The 12518-nt window shown below is 46.7% G+C and overlaps 1 long non-coding RNA gene across 8 annotated transcripts in view; it reads right to left on the bottom strand.

Annotated features, from left to right (window-relative positions):
- The window catches only part of LOC144817987 (uncharacterized), an 89317-nt gene extending 83652 nt beyond the window's left edge, over positions 1–5665 (bottom strand). For 2 of the 8 annotated variants that reach the window (XR_013607043.1, XR_013607031.1), the window contains exons 1-3: positions 5546–5617; positions 3579–3707; positions 3352–3491 (exon numbers count right to left, since the gene is read on the bottom strand). This is a non-coding gene — a long non-coding RNA (uncharacterized LOC144817987). Of the gene's footprint in view, positions 1–3351; positions 3492–3578; positions 4886–4941; positions 5628–5650 lie in introns of those variants that run through there. The other 6 variants (XR_013607060.1, XR_013607040.1, XR_013607068.1 and 3 more) reach the window with 6 other exon arrangements.
- Positions 5666–12518: the final 6853 nt, after the last annotated feature.

Raw genomic sequence — 12518 nt, 5'->3', positions numbered from 1 at the left:
ATCAAGAGGTGAGGCACAAAATAACTCATTTAGCAATTTACTTAAATAGAAAACAGGCAGGCTCTTTGTGTATGCATGTGTTTAGTTTTTGTGCAGAGGAGAGCACCTTTTCTTACCATTCGGAATTGCTGTCATGTCTTAACACAAGGTCATCTAATGGGCCCTGCAGGCAGAGGCACAACTAGGGCCAAATTTCTTGGGGGATAGGGGGCCTGATTATCCCATCTATGGGCAGAGTGGAGATGAAGGCGCTATAAGAAGTTGTGAAATAAGAACAAAGGCGTCATTAACAAGCAAATGGTCTTTTACAGGCCCGAGAAGTATTCGGAGCGGCTGTGTGTGTGCCCAGAAAGCTGTCGGGGAGGGGGGATGCTAAATGCCTTTGAGCTTAATGGGCGTTGAGCACCTGCCTGCACGTCAGTGTCTGAGAGGCAGGTTTGGACCAGACCCCATCACAATGTCAAGAGTCCCCCGAGAGAGCTGAAGACAGCAGGACGTTTTTTTTTTTTAATTACAAGAGTATGGCACGTCACGAATGTACTTAAGACATGGGACGGCAAGATTTTAAGGTGGAGCGTGCACCCCCCCCTCAAGATGATGTTGTGCCCCCCACAGATTGAAGTACTCTGCCCAGGATCAGGATAGGCCCATTTCCAACTCACTTAAAGCTGCATATTGGCACCACAGAGATAATCGATACACAGTTGTGTCACGAATCTTTAAAAAATGCTTTATTTGCAGTTAAGGGCTCCTATGAACAGGAGGACTTTCTGGATTAAATAGAACCTCATCAGAGCTATGTGACTGTAAAAGCAATTTCCGTATCGAACCTTCCCAAAAGAACCCCACCCGTAAGAAGTTAGGTAATTTAACTCTGCCAGAAACTGGGACCTAGGCAATACAAAGAAACAGGTGTGCAGAGTGGCGTGGACAGCAACGTCGCTACTTGAGGGAAGTGCGACTACAGGGGGACATTCCAACTCTTACCCGGAGGTAGGAACAGCACTTGTGAAACTGTGCTACGTGTCCTTACGAATGCCTGTGACCCATGGAGGCAATTGTTAGAGGCTGAAACATTTGGATACCATCAGATAGGGTAATGGAAACAAATTCGTAATCTTTCAATCTGGTCAATGGTGGCCCAATTTAAGCAAGATTTTTTTCACTCCATATAGGGTCCCTTCCATAAAAAAAATTCTTCAAACAAAAAAGGTGCGCCTGCGTGTCTTGGTCTGCGCCAGCAGCCCCAAGGTGAAGCATGCCACTATTTAGTGGGTGACTGCCACAAACCTATGGGTTTTTTAGTAGGCTCTTCCTCCTAATCTATAAATATTTTTACTGGCCGAATAACCTATATTACTGCGAATCAACTCATGTACAGCTTGGTGTCGGTTTAGATGGATAATATTAGCTGGGGAGATCCTAGGTATTCCTTGACATATTACACATCTATCATGTCGCAGAAGCTTAATAGTCAGGAGTCATTTTAATTTTTACATTATATTGTTCACTTTACATCACAAGCGTAACTGTTTCGAATGCATGTCTGATCTTACGTGCTTTAGTAAAGCACTCCTATAGGATGCAGTTACGCACACTGCCAATACTCATTGACCCATTTATGGTAGTCACCCTCACCCACTTAATTTTATCAATAGCCTTCTTGTGTATCCCATTACTATTTGCATTGAGTAAAAGTGGCTTAACTCACCAGAACACTTGATGTTTGCTCGTTCATGTGCATCCTCTTGGCCAATTTGGTGGTAGAAGTCATCTCTGAAAAATGGCACACGAGTTTTTGCAATACCCCCAACCCACTCCAAAATATAGTAATATATTATAATCGTGAATGCAGCTGGAAGCAACGGTACGCGTAGACAATCATAAAAGTAACCCAAAAATATCTATAAAGTTGCCACTTTCAATTTCAACTAAATCCCCCTGATACCAATAAAACGTGACAGCTTCAATTAAATGGCTTCAGTTTTGAATAGTCCAATGCAAATGAGATTACATTCAAACCAAATTCAAATGTATCAGTGATTAGCGCGGGGACACACTGTTCTATGTGTAGCCAGGCGCTCTATAAATGATCTATTTTTTTTAAACCCGCATGCGCTTGCAGTTTGTCCCTTCGAAGCTCACAAATGTGCATTTTTTATTAATTGCTGACAGAACACAGCAATTAGATAGTTATTGGAGTTTAATTGTCCATTAATACCATACCTATATCTTTGAATTCGATCAAAATGCCTGTGGCTAGTTAAGGTACGGGATTGACTGAAAGATCACCCCAAATACCAGTTATATTTTTTGTGGAAATGGTTCTGTATAATGATTACTTTGCTATCATACCAGGGCCTCAAATAGCCACGTATGCAGCCTAGTCGTCTCGATTTCTGCACTGAACGCAAGCAGCGTTTCTGGATGCTTTAAAACGATCGTATATCGTTGATGACGTCCTCCTGACAAGTCATTCCGCTCTCGAACGGTTACCATCGGCAGTAACTTCAGGCGGCTCTTTGCAAACGGACGCCTACCACTAGGTGCCTTGCCCACTTCAACAATTACTACCTACCACTAGGTCTAGGTTACTGTAGGACCACCCACCCATTAAAAAGAAAGCTCGAACTTGACCGGGCTAGAAAACCATTAACTACAGATCATGGAGTAGTGGGAACCACGGCAGCCTTAAGACTATATGCACACTGGCACTGCGGCAACCGTGATAGCCAAGGATGGGGGGGGGGAGGGGGGGGCACAATTGAAGAGGTTCTGGTAATAAAAAGATTAACGTACGACGTGCATAACTTTCTAATATTTAACCCATACTTGTCTGGTGAAAGGGTTGATCGCATCGTGGCAGTTCAATATCCAAATACACCAGTAAGCAACTGAAAGACCTGCTAACTTTCGCATAAAGCGTTTGGCTGAATAACTAGGTGCCATTTTATTACCTTGTGGTCTAGAAACTTTAAGGGTAAAATAAGCATTAATTATGCGGTGAAAATAGGTAATTCTACAACCATGTAATTGGCAAAAACAACACTGAAAATGGCAGATAAGGTGCAGTTGAAGATCAGTCAATGCAAACTGAGATTAACGCATTCCTGCATAATTTGGCAGTAAACATTTGAATTGGCCTGGGCAGGTTTTACTCATTCAACTGGCTTCGGGAGTTTCAGTTCAAGCCTTTCGTGCTTCGGCATCTTATATGTAGCCTTTGAAGGGCGTGCTTACCTTACATGTTGCGAACTGAAGCCTAAAAACTGAGTGAAGGAAAAAAGTGAAAGCTTGCAGCAGCTTCTTAGTGTACAGTAGTATGAATGGTCAAAGAGGATTTATTTTTACCTGTCTCGGTTCGTTAATCATGGAAGATGTATCCAATAGCACTCGACAACTTCTACTAAATGATTCAACGAGATTACCAGAGTGGTAGTTTAATGACGGCACACCTGTGCACCGACTCATGGAGGAGCGATACATTCCAACTAATTGAACCAAAAAAGAAAAGAGTTGCAATTAACACTTGAGCCGGTGCTAAGAGATGGAGTGGGCGAGAAAGCAGAGTGCTTTACCTTTAATAATCCATATGGAAAATACTCCCAGAAGAATCCCCTGCCCCTATGTGCACAACTGGATTCAAATGGCGAGTAACCTGACCTTTTACACGCTGCTTTTCTGGCAGACCTGAAATACCAGAGCTGCTGGAACCAAGAAAGAAAAAAAAACTGTTAATATCAACTGGCATTGCCAGCCACATTTAAGTACATAATACACGCAAACGTGAAATAGTTAAACATTCAATTTGTTTTTATTTCTTTATTGTCAAAGAAGCCATTTCAGTCCTGAAAACATGAAATATTAGTAAAGGAATGTGCACATTTTATACAAGAAACATGGCAGGTGGAGTACCCTTTAGTCATATCCGTTCTGTTTCTATTCCCTTTAATCGCCCTAGATAGCCAAAAGGGAGGACCAACGACATTGTCGGGATATTTATGGAGACCGATTAGGGTGAAGGGATCTGGGGAAATGTGGAAGCAGGTAGAAGAACAGGCAACCTGTTACATAGCAGGGGCAAACAACGCGAGACACTGCGTCTAAACATTGCATTTTTCGAAAAGATGCATGCTTGGTGGGTGCTGAAAGCTACACAAGAGAACTTATCTTGTTCAAGTGTTTTATCGGGTCCGGACTCTGAGGGCAACGAGCACGTCCATGTTTTAATGGTCTTTTTTAGTAGCTAGTCCGGGATTCACCAGTGTGCAACCTTCTACTACGATGATGGTCAGTCTCCCAACATTGCCTGATCACGTTAAGAGTCGTGCAAACGGCAAATGTCAGGTGAATATCTTTCTGGAAAGCGGTTCCCACCCCCTCCCCCTTTCAGTGTCAAATGGCGGAATGAGAGGGAATCAGCAGACGGCATGCCACAATACCCCAGGGCGGCCGCCATGAACATGTCCATCTCCATCAGTCACATGGGCCACGGCTGCGGCCTCTGTCAGTCCATGCATCAGTGGCCTTCGAGGCTCTTGAGAAGGGTCCCGTGTTTGTCCGCCGGTCCAGGGCGGAGGTCGGGTCGGACGGTCCGTGCTGGGCTTGGAGCCCCCCCACACTCCCTGGCGTACCAGCCCCTTCCCTGCGAGCCAGGGCTGCACAAGATGGCGGCGGCGGCGCCATCTTACAACACCGCCCGCGCAGACCATGACCATCCAGACCCGCCGGTCACAAAACCCACCGCAATACCCCGGAACCGTCCAGTCACACGACCCTCGTACCCGCCCTACCCCTGGTCACACCACCCTCCGTTCCAGGCCTACCCCCGGTCACACGCCCCTCGTACGCGCCGCAAAACCCGGGGGCCTCCAGCCGCACGACCCTCCGTACCCGCCCTACCCCGGTCACACCACCCTCCCTACCCGCCAATCATACCACCCTCCGGTCCAGCCCTACCACCGTACCCGACGCGATACCCGGGAACCTCCAGCCACACGACCCGCCCTACCCCGGAGCAGACAGTCACACGGCCCTCGTACTCGCCCTACCCCGGTCACACCACCCTCCGTACCCCCCAATCACACCAGCCCCGGTCACACGATACTCCGTACCGCCAAATACCACGGAGCCCCCAGTCGCGCTGCTCATTCACACCGCGAAGCCACCGTTCACCTAGCCATCATACCCGCGAGCCACACACGCTCGTCACACGGCCTTCCGTCACCGCCCGACCGACCCCCACGTCACAGTACCGCGAGCCGCCAGTCACGCGACCCTCCGCCACGTACCCGGCTGTCACTCAAACGACTTGACCCCAGGAGACTAAAAGGGCGCACCACGGGCTCTTGAGTTAAGAACTTTAAGTGGAGCTGTCGTCATTATACAAGATTGCCCCCGCCCCCACTCCTGCCGAGGCCCACGCGAGGATCACCCTGCCGACGCACAGAACGACCCACCCAGCTAACTCCGCAGCCCTGCGGTCCTCCAGCCGACCCCGAAGACCCTTACACTTTGGAGGACCCACCAACCGCCGCCATCTTACCGGCCGCCCCGCAAAGAGCCATCAAACCTAACTCTTCAGTCTCCACCCGCACAATCTGCCCCTCAAGCCGTCAGTCACATTCTTTCTCATTAGGGTCAAACTCACTTTTATAGACTTCTCGCTCCCTCCGCTTGACGAAATAGTCCCACGTTAAAATGTCAACGATTGGATGTTTGTCCGTCGGAGAGAGTACGCCTTCTCGCCTATTGGTTAACACAGACGCTCATTCTGAGCCCCGCCCCTCCTCCCCGCGCAGTGATATCTCAACTGACATGACATTAGTGACGCATTTGCAATTGTTCGTTGGTGAGTTTCTTTAAACTGGCCTGTGACGCACGAGCTCGTGACCAGCGAGGCACTTCCGGGACAGACCATGTTCAAAAATAGCCCAGGACCCGGTGTGGGCTGGAGCCAGCATGTAAACAACACACGCAGCAGCAATAGGGAAGGCTCCAGGTTCTTCCTGCTAAAAGTGCTTTATTTTAGCTGGCTCACTACTGAAATTGGCTCTGATTCTATTGAAGTGAATTAGAGAAATACAATCTACAGATGATTTTTAAATCTCACACTTTCTTCTTCTAAAATGTTGGCATCTACGAAATAGAGACAAGTGCCCTTCCCAAGTTTAACTACAATAATAGGGCTTTCTAAATAACAAATGTGTTAAATAACAAAGAATATATGCTTGTGATAAATTTGTTGCAATCAAAAAACGTGGGCACAGAAATTGTGTTCACGTTTATTTTAAATAAAACGGGGCTGTGACGCAGCCAGCACACAGCTCATGGCTCTCCTGTGTGCAGCCGCATTCCAAGGAGCAATAAATAATTCTTCCATGGTTAATGCAGGAATGACTCAGACTTTTACATTACTTTTTAACAAATGAAAACAATAGCAATTAAAATTGTAAACCGTGCAGTTCTGAAAAAAATAAATATTCATAAATGACAAAAACACAAAACAAGGCAAACAACAGGAAAACAATAGACAGGAAACTCATCTGAATCTAATAGGTAATACCTTAACGCGGACACTTCTACGTACCCTCAGCCTGGCTGACCTCGTTATTGACACCCATAGAACTATAACGACTGAGAACACCGTGGCCCTTTGGTTCGACAAACAAATGGAAATGCGGTGTCCGTATACTTAGTTCACGCTTGCACTTCACCTCCTTCCCAATGTTCCACCAGTTCTTTCCATTGACTCTCACCGCATTACCACAACGTTTGTCAATTACAACAGGTCTCCTGAATTTCTCCCCTCCTTTTCTTACATGAACATCTTCCCATCCAACTCAGGCACACATTTGTAGAAGGGTTCCTACCCCTCAGCAATTCAAAAAGAGACACAGAGTCGAACTTTGAGGGCTGGTGTGTAGGAAAGTGCCCCTTTATGCATGGTCGCCCCCCACCTTTTCCCTAATGTTGATGTACTTTGACTGATTGTGCCCTGGGTTCCTACCAACCAGGTACCCAGGGCCTATGTTCTTTCCCTAAACTGTACTGTTGCAAAACCCAATTAGCTATTCTCTGGCCACATGTAAGTCCATTGAAATAGGTACCAAGGGCAGCCTTTAAGGGCTGCTCCACTTATTGTGCCACCCTTAGAGGCCCTGTACCTACCTACCTATCTACCTATACACACACACACACACTCTCTCTCTCTCTCTCTTCCCCACCCCCCAGACCCCTTTTATTTTTGCAGGCTGCATGTTTTGGTGCAGAGCAAAGTGAAGAGTCGACAAGGCACAAATCCCTGTGTGCCATGCCTACAATCCACTACCCAGGCATAGATCAGCCACCCTTCTAGCTAGATGCACTACACAGTGGGAAGGGTACTGGTGCATGAGCCCTGTACCGCTACAGTGTCTAAGTCAATTCTTAGACATTGTAAGTGCAGTCATGCCATAAAGAGTATATGGTCTGGGAGTTTGTCATTGCGAACTCCACAGCACCATTATGGCTGTACTAAAAACTGGAAAGTTTGGTATCAAACTTCTTAGCACATTAAACCCACACTGATGCCAGTGTGGGATTTAATTTAAAAAATGCACTCAGAGAGCATCTTAGAGATGCCCCCTGAAAAACAACCTAACTCTAGTGTACTCGCTGAGTGTCTGCTTGCCAACTGCCGCCGCCACCAGACATGTTTCTGGACCCCTGGGTAGAGAGTCTGCCGCTCTCAGGGTCCTGAAACAAAGCACATCCTGGGACGATGTGCCATGCCTCCTCCCCCAGGATGTGCTGAGTTCACGAAGGTGAAGCTTCAAAGACTTGCCGCCTTTGTGAGCTACCCCAGCCATTTGCTGCACCCAAATAAGTATTAACTATTATTAAATCTATGTCAACAATTTTCACTCAAATGTCCTTGCTTCTCTTCTGACCTGAAATTGTAATAATTAAAAAAATTATGGGAATCAGTAGTAATTTGTTTAACCTTTATATTCTGTTTAACTGAAACTAAAAATGCTAACCCCCTGCAGGGCATCTATATTGTCCCTTAATAGCAAGCATGCTATAAGCCATATAATCAGTCATCACAATTTCTCATGTTTCTTGCAAAGCTATTATCAGATAATCATTATTTTTGAAGGTCAACAATAACAAAGTCAGATTCCTGATCCCAGAAAGATCTCAACAGCAAGTGACTAACTCTTTAACCTTTTCGACGCTGATGACGGAACCGCTCCGTCATCAGCCGCGGTGGCGCTGTGCTGATGAAGGAGCGGTTCCGTCATGGCCCGCCCGACGCGCCTGCGCGGCGCTGATTTCGCGCCTGCGCAGCGCAGCGCGTTCTATTGAGCGGGCGGGGCCATGACGGAACCGCTCCGTCATCAGCACAGCTCACCCGAGGCTGGTGACGGAGCGGTTCCGTCACCAGCGTGTGAGAGGTGCGCGCCCCCGCCCCCTTAGCGCTGCGGCGGAATAGCCGCCGCAGCGAAGGTGTTAAACTCAGCATTGCAGAAACTCCAATAGTTTGGGCTCACTTATATGTTAATGTGTTTCATCATTGACTGGCAGGCACATTGAAGTGAGTACACTAAATGATGCTTTCTTAGCTCAAGCAAGTGCCTTCTGCAGAAATGAAGGAATATCAATTATGTTTCACATTTGTTTACGGGAGTCTTCTTTATTTGTGATGGAAGGATGCTAGAGTTAGGTTTGTGTTGATAACCTAATTGTGTTCTTTGAATCTGTCTGGCATCTCATAGCACTGCACAACACCAAACCACATTCAACTCACACCTACAAAATACTTTTACTAATATTATGGAAAACTTACATCTGAAAGAAACAGTTAGTTATAGATTGCTTACCTTACAATTACCCAAAAGTGGCAGACTGGATCCGCAAAGTTTTTCGTCAGCAGTACCCCGGCACATCGGAAGGTGGCAGCGGTCAACTCCGCGTTTGTCGTTGGCATCGTGGTCCCCGGGATGACATTGCGGTAGCTACATAGACGCAGCCCTTATGCGCTGACGTCAGTTGTTTCTTTAGCCAGGAACGGATGCATCCATATTCTAAAGAAGATTACACAGCACCAGACCCAGGCTCAGACAATGACTCTACAGGGTGGAACTCTTCAGATGCCTCAGAAGGGAGCTCTGAAGACTTGACTCCCAGGAGAGGCCGCAACAACTACCGCTACCAACGCCCCCGGAGAGGTAATAAGTGGCAGAGACCATACCCACATGGGAACCAAGTGCCATTTTTTCAACCATACCTACCTCAGTATGCTGGATGGATGAACCCCTACAACCAGGGAATGCACCAGTTGCCACAGATGGTGTAGCAACAAATGCCAGGTCCAGAAAACTTACATCAACAGCAGCCTTTTTTAGCAAGAGGCCAAAATCAATCCCGTGGACGAAGAAGAAAAAATCTAACCTGGGAAGACCAGCAGCTCAACGTGATGACACGAAGCATGTCCTCAGACAAGCCCAGCACGAGCAAGAACAGTCACTAATAGTGAACTTGACAGACATGACCCTGTCTGAAGACCAAACGAGAGTTTTAAACAAAAGCTTAGGATTCGTTCCGACCCCCCCTCTTGGTGGGGATCCAGCGAAATGTTTTTTTGAGCATGCGTAGGATGTTGAAGCATGAAGATGAGACGGCGTTGACTTGTCTGGTCATCGAGAGTGAGGAGTCCAGGATGATGCCCAGGTTCCGTGCGTGGTCCGTCGGTATGGGGGCTTTTCCTAGGGCCGTTGGCCACCAAGAGTCGTCCCAGGCGGAAGGGGATGAACCTAAGATGAGGACTTCCGTTTTGTCGAGTTCAGTTTCAGACGGCTGTGCTTCATCCATTCGGCTACTTCTTTCATCCCTTCATGTAGGTTGTTTTTGGTGGTGGTTGGGTCTTTGGTGAGTGAGAGGATCAGCTGAGTGTCATCAGCGTAGGAGATGATGTTGAGGTTGTGCTGACGTGCGATGGTTGCGAGGGGGCTCATGTAGACGTTGAAAAGGGTGGGGCTGAGTGATGATCCTTGCGGGATGCCGCAGATGACTTCGGTGGCCTTTGACTTAAAAGGGGGGAGGCGGACTCTCTGAGTTCTTCCAGCGAGGAACGAAATGATCCAGTCCAATGCTTTTCCTTGAATTCCGATGTTTCTGATGCGTTGTATCGGGGTGCTATGGCAGACTGTGTCGAAGGCTGCGGAGAGGTCAAGGAGGATGAGGGCGACTGTGTCTCCGTTGTCCAGTAGTGTTCGAATGTCGTCTGTTGCTGCGATGAGGGCGGTCTCGGTGCTGTGTTTGGCTCGGAAGCCAGACTGTGAGGAGTCGAGTGATTTGTTGGTTTCGAGGAAGGCGGCGAGCTGATTGTTGATGGCTTTCTCAATGACTTTGGCAGGGAATGGGAGGAGCGAGATGGGGAGGTAGTTTTTGAGTTCGGTGGGGTCGGCTGTGGGTTTCTTCAGAAGGGCGCTGAGTTCGGCGTGTTTCCAGCTTTCTGGGAATGTGGCGGAGTTAAGGGAGCAGTTGATGACATCTCGGAGATGGGGTGCGATAATGGAGTCTGCTTTGTTGAAGATGTGATGGGGGCATGGGTCTGTAGGGGATCCTGAGTGGATGGAGTTCATCAGGCGAATGGTGTCTTCTGTGGTGATTGGGTTCCAGTCGAAAAGGTTATTCGGAGGAGGTACAGGTTCGGAGGTGATTGGGGTGGACTGGTTTACGGGTTGGTTGTCAAAGCTGTTATGAATGTCGGCGATTTTATCATGGAAGAATGAGGCGAGGGAGTCGCAGAGGACTTGAGAGGGGGTGATGTCGTTAGAGCTGGCGGTGGTGTGGTGTTGGGTTCAAATCAGGCCTACATACTCTGCTAAACTCTCGAACACCTTAGTATAGAAGTTGGCACGGACACTGGAAAAGGTAAAAGACAAGTTTATTAAGACCCCATGGGGTGGTGATACATTCCTACAGCACCCTTCGGTAATGTAAGAAGTAGCACACCGAACATTGGTGCGCGACCTCTTTTATACAGTTTATTAGCAATAAAAAGATAGGCGGTTACAAGTTACACATTTTAGGTACATATAAGGTCATTTTTGGAACACGGCCAACATGTGGGAGGAGTTTCAACAGCACTGGTCAGTTAGTGTAAACATTCCTAAAGAGTGACCAATTGGTGCGTAATGCGCATGTGCGCTTGACCAGTACTAAAAATAGCCTGTTGCCGAGCAGACTAGTGACCATGGGTATCGAGAAAGGACAAAAGGGCACACTGACCACGAGGCAGCGTGTTCATAGGAAACGGAAGTCAGAGGGAGCCAAAATGGCCCCCGTTCGTTTTGGTCAAGTTAACAGAAAAGACCGTGTAGCTGTGCTAAACGCTAACTCAGGAGCTGCAAAAACACGACAGACGGCCCTTTTAGCGTTTAGCAAAAGCTACCTCATAGTGAACGTAGTCAGAATGTTCATCCTCAATGTCAATAGCCATTATTTTCAATACTTCATCATTGATCAGTTTCTCTTGCTTAACAACAGCTCGTTTGGACGGAATACAGGCTGTGATACATACAGAACATAATGTAGGGACACATTGAATACATAGACAAAGGAAAAATAGTACTCCAATAAAAACACAGAGAATCGTTAATAATTTCCAACCCCAAGTACTAAGCAGGGTCCAGAACCAACCAGAAAAGGTCCATGTTCCATTTTCTGGATGGATCTCAGCAGCTATTTTATGTAATTTTGTAATCGAATCATATACAGAAGGTGAGTTATCTGGTACGTAAACGCAACAACTACTTCCGATGACGTGGCATGCTCCACCTCTATCAGCTAGTATCACATCTAGAACCATTCGATTCTGGAGCGCTACAATTCTGGTAATTTGTAATTCCTCAGTAATATTCCCTAAAGCAGAGGCAGTTTCATTAGCGACGGCTTCCACCACACGTGTAAGCCGCCTTATCTTCCTGCTATTTAGTGCAGCTCCTACGAATGAAAATAACCCCAAATTGAAATCTACATATTGTTGTAATGTGGTATCAGTCTGGTCTATTTCATCAAAATCTATTGTTCGTTTCACTCTATTCAATATGAAATCATGGTACAAAACATAATCATTGTGATACATGGGAGGAGCAATAAATACAGGTGGTAATACAAAAGCTATATAACACGTTCCCAACCATCCCAATGGTAGACGGTGGTATCCCTTATTTCCACAAATGAAATATGTGTTACGTGAGGCTACAAATGCAATTCCAGTTGGTGTATCAAAGGTAAGTGTAATATTACATTCACAGCGGCCTACAGGGATTGTACCTTTATTTCTTTTTCTGTTTGAAAGCTTTATTAAAAGATAAACAAGTAGTACAATAAAGTGACATTAGCCAAGTATGATAAATGAAAAAGAATGTTCCAAAGGAAACAGAGATAGCCAATATCACAATGCAAGAACAAGCATTTTAAATTATTTTTGTACGGGGAGGAGGGGGGGAGGGGAGGAGAGGAAGGGA

This window comes from Lissotriton helveticus, chromosome 1_1 (genome assembly GCF_964261635.1).
Source record: "Lissotriton helveticus chromosome 1_1, aLisHel1.1, whole genome shotgun sequence".
Classification (NCBI taxonomy): domain Eukaryota; kingdom Metazoa; phylum Chordata; class Amphibia; order Caudata; family Salamandridae; genus Lissotriton; species Lissotriton helveticus.
This window is presented reverse-complemented; position numbering and strand designations above follow the sequence as displayed.